At 41.9% G+C, this 22,124-nt stretch overlaps 1 long non-coding RNA gene across 5 annotated transcripts in view; it reads right to left on the reverse strand.

Moving 5' to 3' along the window:
- Positions 1 to 217: 217 nt before the first annotated feature.
- LOC115655259 overlaps positions 218 to 22,124 on the reverse strand; it is a 386,865-nt gene continuing 364,958 nt past the window's right edge. For 4 of the 5 annotated variants that reach the window (XR_004001352.1, XR_004001354.1, XR_004001351.1 and 1 more), the window contains 2 exons: positions 20,494 to 20,548; positions 218 to 3,636 (listed from right to left, as the gene is read on the reverse strand). This is a non-coding gene — a long non-coding RNA (uncharacterized LOC115655259). Of the gene's footprint in view, positions 3,637 to 4,770; positions 4,828 to 20,493; positions 20,549 to 22,124 lie in introns of all 5 variants that reach the window. The other variant, XR_004001353.1, reaches the window with a different exon arrangement.

Genomic DNA, 22,124 nt, shown 5'->3' on the forward strand with positions numbered 1-22,124 from the left:
GACTTACCTGATTAGCATTATGCATGCAAGCACTTCTGCTGAAGCCAAGGGACTACTCACATACATAAAATGAAGCATATGTAATCTTTGCAGGATCAGGGCCTATATAGGTCATTGTACAGGGATCACTCCACTCACTACCGAAATACAACAGATCTTTATTTATAGCAATATTACACAGCCACTTAGGTCAAAATGAAAAATAAAGGGCGGGGAATCAAAATTGCTGGAGGAATTAGGTAAGAAGTGCAAAATTGTCTGTGTTGGAATTTGCCCACAACACTAAGACCTCATCCCTCTTCTGGCCAAAAATGTCATGGGATTTTTAATAACAATGAATAAACAGGACATTGGCCTTGTGCCAGACCTCATCAGTGAGCAAAAGGCAGAACAGCTGATGGTGGTGCAGTATATGCTAGGGTAAACTGGGTTTATAATGGGCTACTTCACTTGGGAGAAACTTCAAAGGAAGCAGGAGTGGGAGAAAGACAACAATTCAGAAAATCTGAAGAGAGGAGTGTTATGGGTGAGATACTAGACTGGGAGGATGAGATAATCAGGGACACCCATCCTTTTGGTGCATCCATACCCCATTAAGCCTTAGACTCTCCACCATCCTGTAGGCAGAAAACTATTTATTGAATTACACATGAAATTATGTCAAAACAACCCATTTAATCAACATGCTGGGTCTCAATATATGTGCTAATAAAGATGAAAGCACAACAAACCATTTGTGGTTTTATTAGAAAAGAAAAAAGGTAAATTATGTTGTAGACAAATTAATAATGAAAGTGTTTTGAATCACATTCTCATATAGGTTGTCATCATTTCACTGGAGATGGACTGGATCATAACGTTTTAATTCCCTCCAAATCCATACCTAAGCTTCCAAAATACATAAGTTTCTTGACTATATTACTTGTCCCATTACAGAGAGGATTTAGATCTGGATCTGAATTTCATCAGAATTCACAGGGGTGATTGGATCCAGAGTTTCAGATTGGGTCCATCTCTTCTTTTAAATGGAGAAGGGCCAATCCCAAAGAGTTCAGAATTCCCATTCATTTCAGCTGCTGGAAGTGCTGCTTATGTAAACTCCTCCCACATACACAAAGAGTATGCCCTCATTTCCTCTATGTATGGCAAAGTCGTGGATGCTTTGCAGAAGTGACTGTTTTACATTGGATGTGATATTGTGAAATCCCATTAGCTCTGGGATACCCAGAGAAGAGATGATACATTAAGAAAAGGGAGGGAAAAAGGAACTGGTCTCTTTTGTATACCAGTCTTTTTAGTAAAGGAAGTGACTGCCTGAGGAGATTTGCAGTGCTCTGGAATTAGGACCTGTAGTGCAGTTTTGGGCAGGTATTCCAAGAGCAGTGTCTCATCCCACCGTTTACTGTGGTCTCCCTCTAACCTGCTTCTCTAACCCACCATGATCTGTTGTCATATTTGTTGGGTTTTCTTCTCTAATTTAGATTGTAAGTCGTGATAGATGAAAAACCAAACCCCAGATCCAAACACCTCAGGACTTTGGGGAAGTTCAGGTCTACATCTTTATTTGAACTTAGTGGTGACCCCTTACATGGTAAAACTTCATATCCTGGAGCTTTGGGGAAATCTGGATCCAGATGTAGTTCTGAACCCTGAAATTTGGGCCCTCCTCTGATTGTAACTTAGGGACCGTGTTTTATTGATCTACGCATTAAACAACATACATCTGCATACAAATAATAAATAATACCTTATAAAAATAAGGCTGACAATGCACAACCTCTTTCTCCATCCATGCTTGCAACCTACAACCTTACTTGCCAGAAGCGCAAGAAACTTTCAGAGTGCCAGCATGATTTCACATTCAGATTGGTGTGTTACATTCTTTTCAATATAAATCCAAAGGACATTCAGGTATATAAAACTTGTTCTTTATGCTCTGTCCATACACGAGGAGGAGTGCTTGGTAAGACCTCATTTACCCTGCATAAGCATCGCCTGTTAAATGATGCACATCCCTTCCCTAAAGGGAGCCATTTATCAATGCTATCTAGTAACTGCTTATTTCTAGCACTTACTGGAAATATTGTTGTCTGTGGAGTGGGTTATAGCTCCCAATTTCCAGGGGAGTGGAATGCAGATAATCAAAGTCTGGTGGGAGAGGCTCAGCCTGTAGCACTTTCACATGCCCAAAGAAGACTTTAGATTATGCCATTTGGCACTCCAGTTTATGAGGAATGGAAGGCAAAAATTCAACCTTTAAAAGCAACAAAATAGAGAAGTAGAGCTATGTAACAAATGCAAACTCTGCTTTAGCTCATATGTATAGTATACGTACAAAAAGGGGAGTGTTTAAATGGAGCTCAAGATAATGCTTGAACTGCAAAGCTAGCCTCCTTAAAACCTAAGCCTGGAAGTATGTACCCATTTTATGAATTACTTACTGACACAGTTTACTTTGATTTTAAAAGCGGGGGCGGGTGAAATGAGTGGGTCATTATTTTATCTTATTCCCATGTATCTAATTGCTTTTCAATCAATTAAATGGCATTGTTTTATTTAGCTGACATTTTCATACTTGCGTATACCTCAGAGCTGGCAGTTCAGCTCCTGGAGTACAGCAGGCTAGTGCCCAAAGCAGCTGTAGAGCAGTGAGTGAAGGAGAAACAAGCTTTTTTACCATGGAGTCTTCCAAAGGATGCTTGCCCAAGAGATATCTCTATTATGGTTCTGCCCTAGGGAGACTTGTACACTCCTGTCTCTGCTTGCGAACAGCAATAAGGCAAGTAATGACACAAGCACATCAAAACAGAATGCTTTTTCATAGGCTCTTGGGCTTGGATTTTTGAAGGCGTCTAAGGGAATTAGGCACACAGCTTCTATTGAAATGCAATGGGAAGTGGATGCCTAATAGCGCTATTGAAATGTTTTCTGTCTAAATTTAGGTGGAAAACTAAACATTCCTTAAACACCCCGAAATGGAAGCAGTCAGCAATGTTTTCGCCTGAAAACCAAGAAGTTTTCAGGTTTTTGATGAAGAGTCAAAATTTTCAATGGGAAAAAACACATTGTCTAACCAGCTCTAGTGCTTAACTCCTTTAGGCCCATTTGAAGATGCCAGTCTAAAAGTTTGGAGTTGATGCTCTGTGCAATTGTCTGTACCTTTTGTGGTCCTTTACACATTTGCAGAATCAGTAGAAAATATTACTATTCTGATCTGGCAGAATTTTTCACCCATTTTGTATAGGTGTAAATAACCTCACAAGATACACGGCCCTGGAAAACCAAGTCATTTGTATTTTATTTCCACTCACCACAAAATCTTTAAAATTGCATAGCTTTTAATAATCTAAATCCCCGTCTTGTGTTCCTTTTTGTGACTTAATTCCTTTGGTAGATAAATGTCTGTCAGAGCTCAAGATGAGCCTCGAGAACTTTTGACAAAATTTGATATGAAATATGCCCAGCATTATCAGTGAGCTGGAAAACCTGCTTTGTCTTCCTCTTGGAGAACATGTACGTTTTGATTTTCCTTTCAGCTTTCAAAATTATTTCTTGTCTTCTAGCCTTGATTGTTTTACTTTGTCAGCCTGGATGATGTCACCTGGATGAGAGAAGTGGACTTGGCGTGGATGACACCTAGCAAGGAGCATGGGAGAGAACAGGAGAAAATTATGGTAATTTTTCATCTCATTGTAAAGATATGACATGGGTATTTGCATATTCTGTCTAGGAAGTAAATGGAGCTATAATCACATGATTTGGCAAGAAAGGCTTGAATTGACATGTAAGGTTTAAGATTTTAAGTGTTTATAAAATAACAAATCCCTCCCACAAAGGTTGGCTCAAAGGAAAACATCTAAGTAAGCAACTTGCTTGATAATCAGGGGCAGCTCCAGGCACCAGCACGCCAAGCGTGTGCTTGGAGCAGCAAGCTGCGGGGGGTGCTCTGCCGGTTATTCGGCAGAATGCCTGCGGAGGGTCTGCTGGTCCCGTGGCTTCGGCGGACCTCCCACAGGCTGCCGCCAAATTCGCGGGACTGGGGACCCCCCGCAGGCAAGCTGCTGAAGGCAGCCTGCCTGCTGTGCTTGAGGCAGCAAAATGCCTAGAGCCGCCCCTGTTGATAATTCATACTTATTCTCACATGATGGAAAAGGGAAGAATGCTGCACATGAGACATTTTAATACATACATGTATATATTGTTCACCTTTTAGTGAATTTACATATTGATTTAGTACATTGTCCCCTGAAATAAAAAGCCCCCTCCTGGTGAAATTGTGGAATGCTCCTTTCAGAAGGTTGTCCAACACAGGCTGTTCATCTTTGGGCATCAGAATGGAAGGGAAACTCTGAGTTGCAAAGAGACAGAACCACTATAAAAACCCCAACAACCATAAAACTGAACTCTTTTCACCCCAAACAGACAGAGTCCTTACAGTCTGCTTGACTTCTTGTGACTCCAGATGAAGAAGGCAGGAGATGCTATGTTCTTTACATTTTATAATACAACTGAAACTTTCCCTTCAGCTTGATTTAATGTCTGGATAAACTCCTGGGCATTATACTGGTGGCCCTAATTTAATATAAAATTCTATTTATGGAGATTCATGAACATGTGCATAACTGATTTAAAAAGGTTAATAATTTGATAGAAATCTGTAGAAATCTCCATTAGAATTAGAGATGGACCAGAACAAAAAGCATTAATCTGAACAGTTGCAAACTTTGAGGGGGCTTGGATCTTAGTCTGAACGTAGTGGTTCAGGCTCACCTCTTATTACAGGAGTCTTCCATTGATTCAGAGCCTGATGAAAACCTATGGAAAACACTGAAAATAACAGATTTCTTCCATTGAGATTAACAGCTTATCTTATTCAGTAGAAGTTTGAGAAACTTTAATATAATAACCTCACTCAATATAATACCTTTCATCCCACAAGATCTCACAGTACTTTACCATTTTAATGAAGTGATATACATGGCTCACTTCATTCACTGCTGAACTGCAGCCATCTCTGTGGTGGACTATAAAAACTATTTAATAGTGCCCTGCAACCCTACATTAATGTTTAGGAAAGGAACTGAAGTATATGTTTTCCAGTTGAAACATCAGGGGGAATGTAGGTAGACAGAACATAATTATCTGAGCTGTAATATGACATGGGGATTTTATCACCCTTTCTTTTAATGACTGAATTAGTACATATAGCATACAGTCAGGGCTTAAAATACAACCTGACCCCCACAGTTTCCTGCCTTGCAAAGTGAATAAAGCTGAATGCCCATAAAATGACGTTTTTCCTGAAGGGCAGGTGAAATGTGAAAGCTCCAGGACTGTATGTGAATTGGGTCAGTAGTCTAGATCCTCTTTTCAGTGTCCATATTATAAAATCACTCATATAACTGGTTTTATTTGGCCCCTTCATTGGCAGCCTCAGAGAAGCCAAGAACTAAATGGGCACGGAGATTAACTGCATTTGCACCTGCAGAGGGCTCTCTGGATCACAGTTAAGTTACACTGAAGCAAAACTACCATTCCTGTACCTGTTGCACACTGTGTTCAAAGCTGCCACCCTGGCACCTATCACAAACACTGATCTCTTCTTTAAACATATCCCAGAAATGCTACTGAAAACGTCCCCAGCCAGTGATTGGAACACAGCTGTAGTGCTGGTAATTAAATTAGTTATATCATTATGTCTTTTTTGATATTTTTGGGTAACATTCTTTTAAGATGAAGGGGGAGTGTAGGCTTCCTTGGGACTGGAACTGGGGTGGGGCACAAGTGGAAGAAAGGTAGGGGCACAAGTGGGAGAAAGGTTGTGCTCAGAAGGGAGAGCAAGATAGGAGGGTAGCCACTGTGTGTGGCAAAGTCACTGAGTCGTTTGCAAATGATGGTTTTTATAATTAAATGAAAGTGTATTTGTGAAGAGTAAGCCTGAGGAAACCCTGATTAGGGAGGATGCACTCACTGAGTTGTCTCGTGGACTCAGTAGGTACAGTTCCCCCTAATATAGTAGCAATGCCCTCTGGAGGCATGCAATATCGAGTCAGTTCCTCACACACATACTGTTACTTACTGTGTTGTGGCTCCCTGCACAGACACATTGGTGTAGCACATACGATTCCTCCAAACACCTTCCCCTACTGCAAGAACATGCAACTCCACTACATAAAATATATTTGCATTTGCAAGTATTATGTCCTGATTCAGCTGAGAGCAGGGTATTATGCAGAAGCTAATGCAGTCTCCTTCAGATGAGTATGATGCTGTGTAGCAAGCCAGTATCAACTGACACAGAGAGGGAAACCAAAGTCATAGAGATGTACAAATGAACAGCCTATGCCACTTAATGATGACACATATCTCCCAGCAGATGCCAGAGGTAAGTAACCCACTGAATATAGAGCTGAGAGTGCTCATAAAATACTGACTTTATATCCTTGCTTCCAGCCCACTTCCAGTGATGTATAATTTAAACTGTATCTGCAGAAACTGGTAGGGCTGGGAGGTACATTGTGTGCATGTCTTGTGAAATGTGGATTCTGCTGCAATAATTTCGATGTGCTATCGTCATGAGAAGGGGAGATCTCTGCCAATGATAAGAAACCCCTCAGCTCAGTCAATATGATGTGCTGTCTATGTCACACTTGCTTATTAGCTAGGAAGGGTCAGGTATTCAAAGACTTTCTAAAATTTCTATTTAGACAAACAATCTTCAAATGGGGTTTCATTAGTCTTTAACAAGGTGTTCTTTTTAAGTTCATGTAAATATGTAGGTGTGGCACTGGCAGACCAGGTGCCAGCTCATGCCAAAGCCCCAGGCCTCACTGAATGCTTACAAATGCTTAGCTGGAAACTAGGCCAATTCACTTGTGTAGCAGTATAGAGCAATGTGATTGTTAAATGTATGCATGTATTTGGTGTGTAAACTTAATAAAAATGAATGGGATGTTATATGCATTGTTTTCACTTATCTGTATCCCAGTATAATGCATTGGCAAACGTTTACATTGTGTATACCCCTGTAACTAAATAACTCATCAAATGGGAAAGAAGCCTTGTGGAATGCACATGAAGAACTTGAACAGAAAAGTGCTAATTTCAAAGCAAGTGTTCATTGTGTGTGATGATCAGAAGTGAAAGCCTCTAAGTGCATCCCTTACTCTCCATCATCATAGGAAAAGCCCGAGTGGAGAGTGACCCTGTCAGTTTATTTTCTGTGAGGAGAAGCTATATGTGTGGATTCAGGAAAAGGTCCTTTATCTCTGGATTGTTTGACCTCTTACAGGGAAGGGTACCAGATCTCGCAAAGCGGAGATCCCCAGAGACAATCTGGGTACATTGAAAAGACTTTTGGGAAACTGGCAGTTTATTACATCACTGCCACCAGTTGGAATTACTAACTGTGACTCACCTGTATATATATTTTACCTTATTTAACCTCTCAATAATTCTCATTTCCTTTTTATAGCTAATAAATCTTTAGTTAATTTACAACAGAATTAGTTACTTTGGTGTAAGATCCAGGATACCAATTGATCTGGGGTAAGTGACTGGTCTCTTGGGACTGGGAGCAACCTGAACATGATGTGAATTTTGGTGTATGTGACCATTTATCACAAAATCCAGTTTGTCTGGTAAGCTAGACAGTCTAAACCAGTGGTGGGCAACACTAGACAGTGATGGGCAACCCTAGACAGTCTAAGGCAGTGGCGAGCAACCTGCGGCCCGCTGGTTACAGGTTGCCCACCGCTGGTCTAAGGGAACTGTCTGTGACTCCCTGGTAAGACTGGTAGGAGTTCACATTTGTTACTGGCTTGGTGAAATCTAATTATAGAACACACCACCATTTAGGGATGTCTACCATGTTTTCTGGCTGTCTGTCCTGAGGTAGGCACTCACAGATGTGAGCTACTCCAGATAGTGTGACAATAGCTATTTACGTTTCTAAATATAAGCATGATTTTGTTGTGCTAGGTCACAGCCATCTTGACACGTGATACCATGTGACATGCCTTGAAGTAGGCTGACGTGCATAAAGATAATAGTAAAGAATGTGACCAACAGATCAAAATTAGCCTTTGCTGCATGTTTGTCAGTTTCTCACATAAAGACCTTTGTGCTTTCTTCCATGTGGCCCTTTATACATAGTAGGGCCTCCCTCAGTGGATCCACAAGACAGCTATCCTGACCCCACTGAAGTCCCTCTGCTGTGCTGCCACCAGTGATTTGTATATATAAATTATCTATTGTTGTTCCCCTTCCCCTAGCCTCCATCTGCCCTTAATCACTGAGCTCCTTGTAGGGGTGTCCCTTCTTATTCAGAATGCACCTAGCACAACATGAATGCTATTAAGTAAATAACCACATTCTTGATGAAAGGGAATGGAGGAATGGGGGCAAGGGGACAGGATCTGCAGATGTGGGAAACTTCACCAGAAGAGGAGGATGTTGGGAAGAAACAAGAGCTCATTATACTTTCTAAGGATAAAGTCACACATGAAAATCTGAATGAATCTAACGCTTTGTTCTTCAAAGGCATCTCGGCTTATCAAAATGAGAACAGTGGTGTGCATACGAGACAGTGTTGCAAGTCAAAGAAACACCAGTTTATGATAAAGTAAATCCAATTTATGGAGATATTTTAGGTGCATTGAGATAAATCATATTATTGTAGTTTATCAACAGAAGGATATACAGTGTAACAGGCTTACAACTGGCAGCAAAATTGAAAAAATTCCTATTATCTATAGAGAATCTATTATTTTGTGTCAGCTTTGGAAGGGGCAGACAGATGTGTGCACTGAATACCAAAATAAAGTAAAAGGAGCAGAGTGAAATATTTAAATGGGGAATAGCTGATGGAGTTCAATCAAGAAACTGCTTTTACAGTTGGTTGCCATGATTTCTAAGGCTTGTATTTGTAATGGAAATGGAGGTGTGGGTGTGTTAGCCTCTTGCCTTTGAATGCCTTGATTTATGTTTTGCTGAGGTCACACATGAAATGAGTTCAGGGATGTTGGATCAGCTAGTTTAAGCCACAGTCGCTCCATTTGCTTTGGTGATGCTACACCTAGTTACAACAGTTGAAAAACTGGCCCCCTTCTATTTAGTAGTTCATTTATAAACATCAAACCTCATGAAATAGAGTTTTGTGTTGCACACTGAAAATCTTGTTTGTAATGGATCAAAACATCAATTCCCATAGCCATCTGGGGTTTCCCATGTGATTTTCCATCCAAATACATTCCATCCCAAAGTGGAATCGTAAATAGCTTGCTGGCTCTTTGGCCTATAGTTTACTTACAAGTTAAGATTTTGGTTATGTGACTCCACCTATAGGTAACTAAGCAAACAGCATAGTTAAATACCATCTCTAACTACACTTTAATTGATTTTTAGCTGTCCTGCTTCTTGGTACCAGATTGGTTAAAAAGCAAACAGTATGTCATACTGGTATCTGTAAAAGTTATACACAGAATTAGACAAGACCAAATGTCAACATATTGGAGAACATAATGTTTTGGTTGGGACAAAAGCAACGGTTCTAAAATCTGTTTATACATCTCTGTTTAAGGTTTTATTGTTCTATGTCTAGGAAAAGAAAGTTAAAATTACAAATCACATAGTGGGATTACAAAGGAAATAGTATGATCTGATTAGCACATATGATATGGCAATTACATATCTTAGAGCACTTTTCATATGTAATAATCATCAAGGGATGGATGAGATCCACACAGATATCATGCCCATTCTAGTCAGAACTGGTAAACATGATAACTTGATGTTGCTTTAAAGCTAAACAAGTTGATTGCAACAGAATATGTATTGATAAGATATTAATGCTGAGCAGAAAGGGAGAAAGGACTAATTAAAAGCATTCAGTACTTACGAGGTCTGTAAAAATTAATCTTGCCATTGAACAGGGACTGGATGTCCTAGAGGAAGGGCAGTGGGATATGAAGTCTTTTGTCCCACATTATAGTTTCATATCTGACACAAGTGAATAGGGACCTGATGGCTGTTCAACAGTTTATGTGAAATGAAATGCTAATCTCAGTTCAGTTCCTAGTGGACAGGCATCTGCATCAAAACCTCCACCCTTATTGGCATTCTGCCAGTATCAGCAGAGAAGCTAAACACTGAAATAGGCAGGGGATATGAACAACCCACAAACCCCTAGAGGTGGTCCATCCGGAAAAGAATTGAGGCATATCGGTGATGCAGTACAGGGAAAACTTATACCTGTTCTCTGGATATAGGGCTTGAGTTTGCAGGACTGTCAATCTGGATCCTTTTACTAGCATTATGTTCACGTGTTAAAACTATCTGTAAGCCAACAAAGCTTTCCAGCACCATGGACAGCATCTTCTCCCAGGCAGTGTGACCATTAAAACGGTAATGTCGGAAAGTAAATACTGGTTTCAGCTAGTTAGGCCCTTGCCAAAATATGCTTTCAGTCTTCAGAGCATGCAGAGCATATATTATTGAAAAGCTTTGAGCAGTATGCTGTTCCAAGTTAGCAGTAATGCAAATTTAAAATTTAGAAGCTATTGCCTGGGCCCTGGACAAGAAGGAGGGGAGGAAAGGGAGCGTGTCCTCCTCCACCGTTTTTTTTTTTTGGAAAGTACAGTATGGAGCTATTTTTCTTCATATGATCATCCTCTCATTTCTCTGCCTTCCTTGGCCAGCATACAAGGGCAAGTTACATTTGTGAATCATCCTTGCAAATAAATATATGTATGACAGGTAGCACTAGCAGCTATAAATGAGTATTAACTCCCTCCATATTATAAGATGATGCAATAATTTCTCTCTCTTCCTGTAGGTGGTCATTGAGCACCTAGTTTCTTCCTCACAAGCCAGGGCCAGGAGTTCAGAGCTCAGTAGCACCTGGATGTTTTTGTTCCAAGAGCCAGTACTGAATGTAGAGTTGGGAAGACATCTTCAACAACCATGCAGTAATCTTTCTAGATAGATGAAAGGATCCCTGTGTTCCATGTGGTTTTTTTAATCATTCGCCTGGGATCAAAGACTGCATTGTAAACATTCAGGTTGTTTGTAAGGAGAAATGGGAAATGATAGGAAGCAGTTTATTTGATTATTTCTTGGCCGAGTGCACATTGACTCAAATTCATCTGTGGGGTGAGTTCACTGAAATCAAAGGAGTGATGCCAGGGATGCATCTGGCCCTCTCTCACCATTCTTACCATATGGGACTGGATTGTAACCCTACCCCTTTCTGGGGCTGAATTAAAGGGTGTAGCTACACTGCCCAGCAGGAGGGCAGGAACCAGATTATGATACGAATCTACACTAAAAACATTGCATTGGCGCAGCTGCGCTTAGTGTGTGTGGGTTTCTTTGCCTCAGGTATTCCCAGTTACCTAAGTTTAGCCAGATGGAGTAAACAGGATAAAGCTTTTTTTTCTTGGACAGATCTTTAACCAATTTCATTTTCAATTATTAGTTAATATCAGTCTGAAGCCTCCAGAAATACGCGAATAAATTTTGTTAGGAAATGCCTTTTTAAAGTTAAAATTAAACTGTCAGTCTGTTTTCTTTAAATTTTGTTAAATGTCTAGCTAGTAAGGCTATAAACCCAGACATACGTTTGTAATAAATACAATACACACCACATTTTCCAAGATTGATTGAATTATACAATTCTCACACTTCAAATGGAAGGAGAATAAAAAGAGCCACAACAGCTTGATTAAAAAGAGCTGGATCAATTCCAGACATCTACTAATATCCCATGACCTGATGTTTAAGCACTTAATTACATGTTCAGTTTTTGACACATGAAGAGCAAAACTCAAGAAACAAGTGAGAGAGCATTCAGAAAAGAACTTGTAGTGATGCTGGGGCAATTCACTTCATGACTACTCAAGTTCTGCTTGTCTGGATGCGTATCTGAGACAGCCACAATTAAACACTGTCTCCCCGGTACACCTGAGAAGACAGACAAGCGAAATATTAAACAGGTACAGAATCCAAAAGCAAAGCAGCTGTTCAGTCAGCTCTTTTTTTTAAAGCTCTGCTTGTAGGACAAAACTGAGGAGAATGTCTGATGATGGCGGGGCCTGGTGGGGGAAAGAAGGGAAGGAAAAAAAAAGAAACCTATTCAACAACAGCACAGTTAAAGGCCAAATTTATTCGTATAGTAAAATATAGGCAAAACTGCTGTTAATATGCTAGAGATGTATAGAAATTCTTGGCTGATCTATCATCGGGGACAAGCTGTTGTTCTGGCACCATGAGTGCTTTTCAAACTAAAGTGGAGCTTCATATCGAACTGCCAGACTGGCACCTGCCTTTTGCTTCTTGTCAAGTGAGCATTCATCACCATCCTTATCACTCACCAGCGTCTGACACACTGGAAAGGAGCAGTCTCTTTTTTGAAAAGGGACAGAGCTGGGCTTCACAAGACTGTCATCCCCTCTCCCCTATATTACTGAGTTGAATGCAAAGTTTATTGTATTATGGAAAAGGGAGAGGTAAAACAAACTGAAACCCAGAGCAGCATTTCCTTGGCTAGTTTGGCTTCATGATCATATGAAGGAGCTGTACAGCTGGCTGAGATCGACGCTTATTGTCGCATTGAGTTTGATCATTCAAGAGGAAATCAAGGCTTCTCAGCCAGAGAAGATCAAGTCTTCCCATAGCCTTTGAGAATTCCACAACCTACTTTTTTGTTGTCCTGTTTTACCCTAGTTGAGTATATGACGTTAAGACAGACCCACATTCATAACTACACTTAGCTTCCACTGAGCAAGGAAGGGGGCTGCCAGGGAACAAGTTTTTGGTTTCTGCTTCTAGGGTGATTCCAAGCCAGCCCTGGATGCTACTCTAAGTCATGGGGCTGGTTAGGGCTCTCAAGGGACAGTCCACCAGGTGGAGATTGCCAGGGCAAACTGTATTCCAGACAGGAGCACTGCACACTGCACACCCCAACATGCTTCCTAAACCAGGGGTTAGAGGTGATGTTAGGAATCCCTCCACACCAGGGTAATCCCCAGGAGGAGAAGTCTGGCTGCTTTCTGGCCTCTTTGTGCTACCTAACTGATGCAAAGTGGGTGGGCCATACCAGAGAACCCATCCCTCTCTCTTTTGGCTGATCTGTAAAGGAATAAGCATGCAAACAACCATCAAGCATGGGATGGTTCATGACCCTGTCGCTGGAGGCCAGGCTGGCCTCAATCTATGAGGAATCTACTTTGAAAACAATATCAGAACCAAAAAGCCAAGTCAGCATTTATGGTGCTGGGGCGAAGCACATTTTAGGGAGCTGGCCTTTCAGCCCCTCTGCTGCTGACATTGTGGGTAGGTGCACTGTCACATGCAGAAGGGGCATCAAGCTTTAAAGACAGATTTCTAATTTAGCCTTCATCTGCTGGAGCATTTTCTTTGGCTCTCTCCAGGATTTGTAACAGCTGTCATGGATCTGTCACCTGCAGGCCATGGAAGGTTCGTAGCCTCTGGGACGAGGAGAACAAGGCAAAGGGGGTCTCAGCACAGATGGGGAGATGCTGATGTTGCTGGGTGATCATTGCAGTGGCACATAATCTGCATCAAGAGTGCTTGGCTTTTAAAGCGACGGCATCAGACATCTGGTTTCAGTATGTAGCTACTTAACATCTAAAACCCAAAGTGTTTCCAGTTCTTTGCTATGCACTGTTCCAGTTAAACATTTACGTTTTCTGCTCCTTCTTAGTCCTGACAGGCTGTTTCATGTTTTTAAATAGGGCATCCTGGGAGTGCTTGAAAAGACTGGATAGCCACCACCTGAAATGAAGTCTAGCTCTGCACTTCTGTGGAGAAGTGAATGGCTCTCTCCCCCTTCCTTATCAACCCGCCCAGGGCTTTATGCTAAACACAATTACATGCAGTATTTGACAACAAAGCTGATAATTTATGTGCTACTTCAATAGAAAATGCGAAGGATAATAGGGATGAATATCAATGCATTCACAGATGACATGGACTCATTTCCTCACTTTCAGTGCTTTTTGGTTGTGCCCAGGAATGAGTTGCATGAGCTAATTCCTCAGTGCATTGTCTTAAAACATCCTGGGGTGGAGCTGGGGGGACCAGACTTTGCATAAGTGATTTGATTGATGGGGATTCATTTCAAGGACATGAAAATCTCTTGACTAGGAAGTGGTTGGAAACTGTCCGGTTTCACTGACACTGAGGTTCAGGCCTAGCTTTCAGATAACAACACATTCCCATCTGACTGAGAGTTATGTGCTGCTCAAAGCATTTTCTTATGACATATCTACTGTAAGCAGAGTCAGGATAAGCTCTACACTGACATCTGGTGGAAAGAAGTTCAGAGAGTGTATTTGCATAGGTACGCCCACCCTATCCCAGACTCCCAAGCTGTGGGATTGCTTGGTGACAAATTGCTCACCCTCAGTTGGGTGGTACTGGCTAGACATGGGACATGGGTTCCAAAACCCAGAGAATTGAGAGAGGTTGGGGACAGATATCTGTGCCTGGGGGTGCAGTTGCCTTGTGGAGCTAGAAGCACCAGTTGTATCCCCTCCTCTCTCTACTGTGGAATGTCAGAGATGATTTTTTTATTCCCTCAAGAATTTAAATACAGGTTACTGAGCTGAAATCACTTTGGGCTAATGGTGCACTAGCACTGGGGCTCCCCTACTATGAGCTGGAATCACTAAGAGCTGAAAATCACTAAAAGCTAAAATCACTGAGCTGAGCGCACTGAGTACTGTGCTAACTAGTGGGGAGCCCAAAGCTATACTGTGGAACAGAGCTGCTGGTGGAGTGGAGCAGTTTGTGGGGATGGCTGGAGCGGATCACGGGACAGCTGGTGGCAGCAGAGTGGCTGACAGAGCGGAGTAGCTGTGGGACAGGTGGAGCGGCCCACAGAGCAAGCGGAGCCAAGCAGTTTGCAGAGAGAACCGGAGCAGCTCATGGAGCAGAGCAGCTGGTGGAGCGGAGCAGTTTCTGAGGACGGCTGGAGGAGCAGCGTACAGCGGCTGGTAAAGCGGAGCAGTTCGTGGAGAAGGCGGAAGCAGAACCCACAGAGAGGCAGGGCAGTTGGCCCAGGACCACGTAAGGTGCCCCTTTCTATCCAGGCTGGGGGGAGGGACCTCTACAGATAAACTCTCGAACTCTGGGGTGGCATTGACCAGAGACTTTTGGGTTGTTGGACTTTGGGGTGATTGGACTTAAAACCCTAAGGGGAAAAAGGACAGTGCCAAAAGTACTTGGAGGTGGGTTTTTGTTTATGGTTTGTGTTATAACCCTGTTTGTGGTGTTTCTCCAATGGGATGCCGCATTAATTCCTTCCTTTATTAAAAAGATTTTGCTACACTCAGACTCCGTGCTTGCGAGAGGGGAAGTATTGCCTCCTAGAGGCGCCCAGGGGGGTGTGGTATGTGAGTGTCCCAGGTCACTGGGTGGGAGCTCGAGCCGGTTATGCATTGTGTTACTGAAATGGAACCCCTGGATACTGAACCCGGCCCTTGTTGCTGCCAACTCAGAGGGGCAGAAGGGTTACACTACAATAATTACAGGTGAAAGCACCTATAAAACAAAACAAGAACCATCATCGTCAGTTTTCTGTTCAACAAGGAGGCTCAGTGATCTAAACATTGCGATAGACTGCTATTCTAGTAGACACTGTCATTTCTGAAGGAATGACAGCTTGGGCAATTCATATCCCTTTGTTAAAAACTCAAATGTAGCTTTATTGTCATCCTCTTGTATTAAGCCTGTAATTTCCCCTGAGATAACTACAGTGTAAGAAACAGACTAAAATCTGAATAAACTATATATCACTTCTAAAGGAAAAACTTTAACGAACAGACCTACTGGCCTGGGGTTCCTCTCTGATCGCAGAGCTCTGTATTCAAACTCATGCTTATAGAGAGGGTCTCATCAACATTTCAAGTTCAGTTCAGAACTGTGCCCCTTTTGCCTTTGTTTCTGAATGGAGTGCTCTCTCTGATGCTCCTCTGATTTTCACAGGCTACTCCACTGCTCCTCAGGCCCTCAGACGTTGTACCAACCCTCTTTGAAATTAGAAGATCAGCAAAGCATCAAAGAGAAGCAGTACATAATTAGGATTAGAGGTTTCTGTTTCTTTCCAACTTCCTACGAAGCACTGAGTCTGAGGCACTGTCCATTTTTAGAATGCTAGAGTTGATGGATCCTTTATTCTAATTGCTGTGGGCCAGATCTGCCAGTATGTGCAGCCCTTTGCAGTGTCCTGCTAGGCTAACCTGAACCTACAGATGTCAGGCAGTCCAGGGAGGATCACCTCAGTCCATGGATGATCCTTTGATGACACCAGGGAATCTTATGTCACTTGGCCTCCCAGCTGTCAGCAGAGCAGGGAAATGGGATTCATGGTCAGGGGAGATGGGGATGTCCCTGCACTACATCAATAATGTTTTGTGTTTTTGTCAAGGCCATGGTCACTGAAGCCAGGTGTAAGTTAAAGCAGCCCTCAGGCTGTTCTAGTACAGTGAAGGGAGGAACAGCCCCACGCAGAGCAGGAGTATGACCAGGGAAGTGGGAGGATGACCTTTAAGCTATCTTTACGTCCTTCCACTCATTTATGCCCTGCACACTTTGTCTGCACTGCATGATTTGGCTTAATACTCTTATATGTTGCATGCGCCTTTGTGGCTTCTTTATCCTTTTAGTAGGCCTTTGGATCCTCTGCCACATTTCAGGGCTCCCCAATAGCTCTGCTTCTTTCTTTCAAGTTCCATTATGAACTCTGATACTATTCAATAGTCTCCTGTGCTCCCTTTTACCATGCGGGACTGGCAGCAGTAGTGCTGAATTACTGAGAGAGGTATTTATGACTCAACCAGATGCAGGCAGTCACATGAGACTGTCTCTTTACACAGAACTGCAAGCCCAATTGTGCAGTCTCAAGGAATTCAGATAAGACTCCATAGATTTAGGTGCACATCTAGACTGAACCTCAAAATCTTTTTAGGTTTACCTATCACTGGTTTGATGGATCCCTAGTCTTGCACGGAAAGTGGAATAAAATTAACAACTATCAATAGAGTATCAGAGGGGCAGCCATGTTAGTCTGGATCTGTAAAAGCAGCAAAGAGTCCTGTGGCACCTTATAGACTAACAGATGTATTGGAGCATGAGCTTTTGTGGGTGAATACCCACTTCGTCGGATGCATCAGTAGACTGATTTCAAAGGCAGAATCAATCCTTTTATTCGGAGAGATCCCTAAACTTATTCCATAGCTTCTAATTTTCACTGACTTTTTCTCTCCCCAGGACAAATTCACTGATTGTGAGATGACATTAATTTAGCTCCGAATTTCCTGACTGGTCTATGGCTATGATAAAGTGCTAAAATCTTGGGTTAATGCTGGTAAAACCCAAAGAGAAACAGTATTACTCTAATGATCTCATAAAACTATTTTCCTTGGACATGATTGCTGGGCCTTCTGCCTTGTTCCTCAGCTAAGTCTGAGGCCTCATATAGGACCAGATTCTGATTCCCTTGCTTCTGCTTAGTAGCAGTTTATTGCATGAGAGTCCATGGGGCTCATCATAACTCCATGGGAGTATTTCTGTGTGAGGAAGGGTATCAGAACCTTACTTGTCTGGGCACCAAAGTTTCACAAGTAGTTCATATTTGAATTAGATTTGCATGTTTTGAACCAATGTTTTAAATCCAACATTCACAGGGTTAAAATTCCTGGAAATAAAATCCTATTTGGACTCCAATAACATAGCTCAGCTCTATGAATAATACTTTGATTCTGAAGGTGAACTGATAATATAGGAAAGATGGGGTAACTATTCTGCACTCAGCGATAGCTCAACCAACACTGAATATTAAAAATTGCTTTATTGAGAAAGGTGGTTAAGACAGGAGAGACAACTCCCTATATTTTTTAGAATGTACAATGATCTTTTTAATTTTCTCTGCAAAGGCCACTGGATGGAGGAAGAAGGAATCTCTCTTTAATGTCTCAGGCAAGAGGAGCATAACAACCTCATATCCAATACTGTACTGCAGGGTCAGCAGCTAAAATCTGTTTGGGAGTTGAATGTCCAGATCCTCTCCTCGTGGAAAAGTCCTGGAGAACAAGGTGGTGGGGGCAGGATTTCCAAAGGCACAAAGTGCCATTAGGCACCCAGCTCCCATTGAAAGGCAATGGAGCTGGATACCTAACTCCCGCTTGTACTTTTGAAAGTCTCCCTCTAACTTTTCTAAAGGTTTTTTTTAACTGTCCTATTGAGTTTAATAGACAATTATATCCCTGTTATAGAATAAGATATTTGAAAATAAAAACCTATCTAAAGTGTCTCCTACTATCCTACAAAGGTATTTTAGAATAATTTCTGTGGAACCTTACAGTTTAATCCTTGTCAAAGTTTTGGGTTATTTCAGAAGAAAAAGGTTAGAATGCTATTAGCTGAGCCAGACTATCCTATAAACCAATGGTAAGTGATCAGATAATGTTTGGTTTTAGTTTTTACTGTCTTGTTTATCGGGCAATTTCTACTGAAGGTGCATGCATAAGGATCACTGCACCAGGAATCCTCTCCTTGCTTTAAGACTTTGGAGAGGTGCTTGTAAACATTACAGTTCCTCTGCCCTTGAGGCACACCTGAACCAAACATTTCCTCACGTTAGAACAGGGATTGGCAACCTCTGGCATGCGGCAAGTCAGGGTAAGCACCCTGGTGGGCTGGGCCAGTTTGTCTACTTGCTGCGTCGGCAGGTTCAGTGGATCACAGCTCCCACTGGCCGCGGTTCACCATCCCAGCCCAATGGGGGTGGCGGGAAGTGGCGAGGGCAAGGGATGTGCTGGCCACGGCTTCCCGCCACCCCCATTGGGCTGGGATAGTGAACCGCGGCCAGTGGGAGCTGCAGTCCGCCGAACCTGCCGAAGTGGCAGGTAAACAAACTGGCCTGGCCTGCCAGGGTGCTTACTCTGGCGAGCCGTGTGCCAGAGGTTGCCGACCCCTTTGTTAGAAAAAGTTCATTTTATTCTCTGCAGCATACAGCCTATTATTTTCAATTTGCATGCTCCTTTGTGCCCCTTTTAGTTCTCGATGGGACCCTAAAATACCACAACAAAAGCTTTTTTAAACACACACACACACAGAGAATAGGTCAAATGTGCCTTCGATAATGTTTTGCCCATTTATACTAATGAAAAATTTGGCCCTGTTTTTTCAACCAATGCAGGAACAGCAATCTACATGAGATCTCCAGTCCAATTTTGCAAATGAAGGAGGTTTGAAGAAATATCCAAGGTGAAACCCCTTAGCCCCACTGAAGTTAAAGGGAGTTTTGTCATTGACCTCAATGAGGCCAGGATTTTACCCCCAGATTTTAGGATACTGATCTGAATCAAACCAAACCATGAATCTATTATAGATTCACCATTCACTAGGAAATACAAGTTTGTGTTCCTCTCATCCATGCCTCTCACAAAATCATAATTACACAGGTACAGTTTTAAAATCCTATTTTGTAAATACTTTGAGCAAGATATGCTGGAATTTAAAACAAAGTAGCTGAGAAATCATGCAAAACACCGGTGTTTTCTCTCATTTTCCAGCTGCTGCATAAGCCATCAGGCAAATGAAACAAACTGCAAAGGCTTAAATAGAAATGAACCACATGTATATTAAGCACCCCAACAAGCAATAACATCTTCCAGGCCCTACATGCAGCCAATTATCTGATTCACCTTGCTGTTCAGGTGCAAGCTGTTTTGATCCAGTTTTTAACAGCTTTACTCTTGCTGTCAGTAGCATGCTTGTAAAGCAAGTGACCCCAGAACCAGCTATGGACAAGATATACAGAAGTAAAGAATGCTTGTGGCTTTTATGAGTTAAGTAATATAGTCAGGCACAGAGCTGGTGATAGTACTTCAGTGAGGAAGATCAGAAAGCAATTATGCATGGGATGAAATTTCTTCAGCAATGATCCATCATGCTGTCTCAGGCTGCTTTATATGCAGAAAGATCATCTGCTTTAATCTCCCTAGTTCCAAAATCCAAGCAGCACATCATATATTATGCAAAGAGATACTCTGGGTGGCAGCATTGAGTTTACCATTGTGATCTTTTTTTTTTTTCCTAGTCTGATAGGCATCCCTTTGTAGAAAAAATCGTTAAGTCCCCATATCTCAAATGGAGAGGTTATTGCTTATAGCTGCCCTATGTCTGTGTTCCCCTCCCACACCCACACAGAGTTCCACACAGCTCTACAATTACATACACAGTCCTGTACATCACACCTTTTCTGTGAAATGCTGCAGGCTCAGCAGGACTCTGCTCTGCAGAAAGTCAGCTGGTGTGATGCAAATTTCCCTCCTTGCAGGATTTTATAAATTCTCCCCTGGAGGGACTATCATTTTTTTCTAAGAGCCTACACTGTATGTATTCCCTCCTCCCCACCCCCCTGCACATCCTTCCAGCAGAACCCAGAAAAAGCCCTGGGTTACTCACAGTTGACTGGCATGCATTTTCTGTAAGTAATCATGTGCTCCCAGAGACACTCTTGCTGAAAAGAAAGAAAGAAAGGCAGAGTCTTTGTTAGGAATTGTTCATTAAGGGCTCAGCTCTCATCAAATGTTCTGTAGCTGCTGCTTAGGGAAGGTCATAAGAACAGGCATCCGCTCCCAAAAGACACAGGGCCAGCTGTGTAAATGAGCATAGCTCTGGGGACTACAATAAAGCTACGCCAATTTATACTCACTGAAGATCTCACCCAGAGTCTTGTTACCTTGGAAAATCCCCCAAAAGGAAGAGCATGGCTGTGAGAGGGAAGGGGAGCAGTGCAGAGACTTCTGAGTGGTACCTTGATTTACTTCAATTGAGTCATTCCAGATTTCCACTGGCATATTAGGAATCAGTCTGGATCTTCACTGCCTTGACTTTATTTAGTGCAAAATGGGTGTGAAATGCTACCACCTGTCTAGTTCTAACTTGATGGCATAGGTAGCATCTTCACTCAAATTCTACAGTGGATGCCGCTGTAGTGTTTTAAGTGTAGTCATAACCTAAATATGATGCAGTCCTCCTGCAAAAGCTTTCTACCAGCCTCCTTGAACAAGGACAGCCTGACTCGGTAGTTGAATGTTTGATATTCGCAGCAAGTTAAGGGCTCCAGAGAGACTGTTTAGAGAAAGTGCTTGGAATATATGCTTCAATATAGATACATTTCATTTAAAACTGGAGATGGACTTTCTATCAAAAAATGTGACAGGCTATCTTAAGTGTAACTGTCATCTGCTTAGCTATAAAAGGAAGGAAAAAAATCCGTCTTTCCATTGTTTCGGAGGTTTTTTTTCATAACTTTCCCAGCATTTAGAGGATGAAATAATGTCATATCTATTTATCTTTGGCATTTCTTAGGCATGTATCACCTTGGTATCAAAGTGCTGGGGTGATATGTGATAACACACAAAAAATACTTCAATTTCCTCTGGTTTCGTGCTCATCCTTCTTTGCCTTCATCTAAAAGAAGTTCAGATTGGCTTAGATTTTTGCATTTATCTAAATCTGAAGTATAGATGAAAATTCAGTTCCTATAATTCAGTCGTTGATAACAATCATGCCAGTATAGTTAAACCTGGAATTCATGATCAACACTGATTTAAAAGGCAAGGAATATAAATCCATTGTTTTGTTAGGCTAAAACCTATTCAGACTGTCATTTCCGTGACTCACGCTACTCATTTATTTATTTGCATATGCATTTGTATTCTCTATTCATCACTGTAGCAGAATCTGGAAGTTTTACAGTACTTTGAACTACACATAATAACAATTCTGTCTGCTTATGTTGCTCAACCCCACTATAGTTTGCTATGAAAAGGTGAAACTACTCACATGAGGAGTCATCCCACTACTATATGAAAGGGAGAGTTAAACTCTTCAGTTAAAAGACAGTGCGAAACCTGCTGGAACAAATGTGCATGACACTGTGCCCTGAAGCCCCCAAAATGCTGGCTATGATGAACTAGCAAAGAGAACAAGTATCAGAGGTTTAGAGAGGATCCAAACCACGTGACACAGCATAGCAGGAAGAGAGGCAGCTTATATATTAGATGGAGACAGACCAGATCTCAGATACT

This window comes from Gopherus evgoodei, chromosome 7 (genome assembly GCF_007399415.2).
Source record: "Gopherus evgoodei ecotype Sinaloan lineage chromosome 7, rGopEvg1_v1.p, whole genome shotgun sequence".
Classification (NCBI taxonomy): domain Eukaryota; kingdom Metazoa; phylum Chordata; order Testudines; family Testudinidae; genus Gopherus; species Gopherus evgoodei.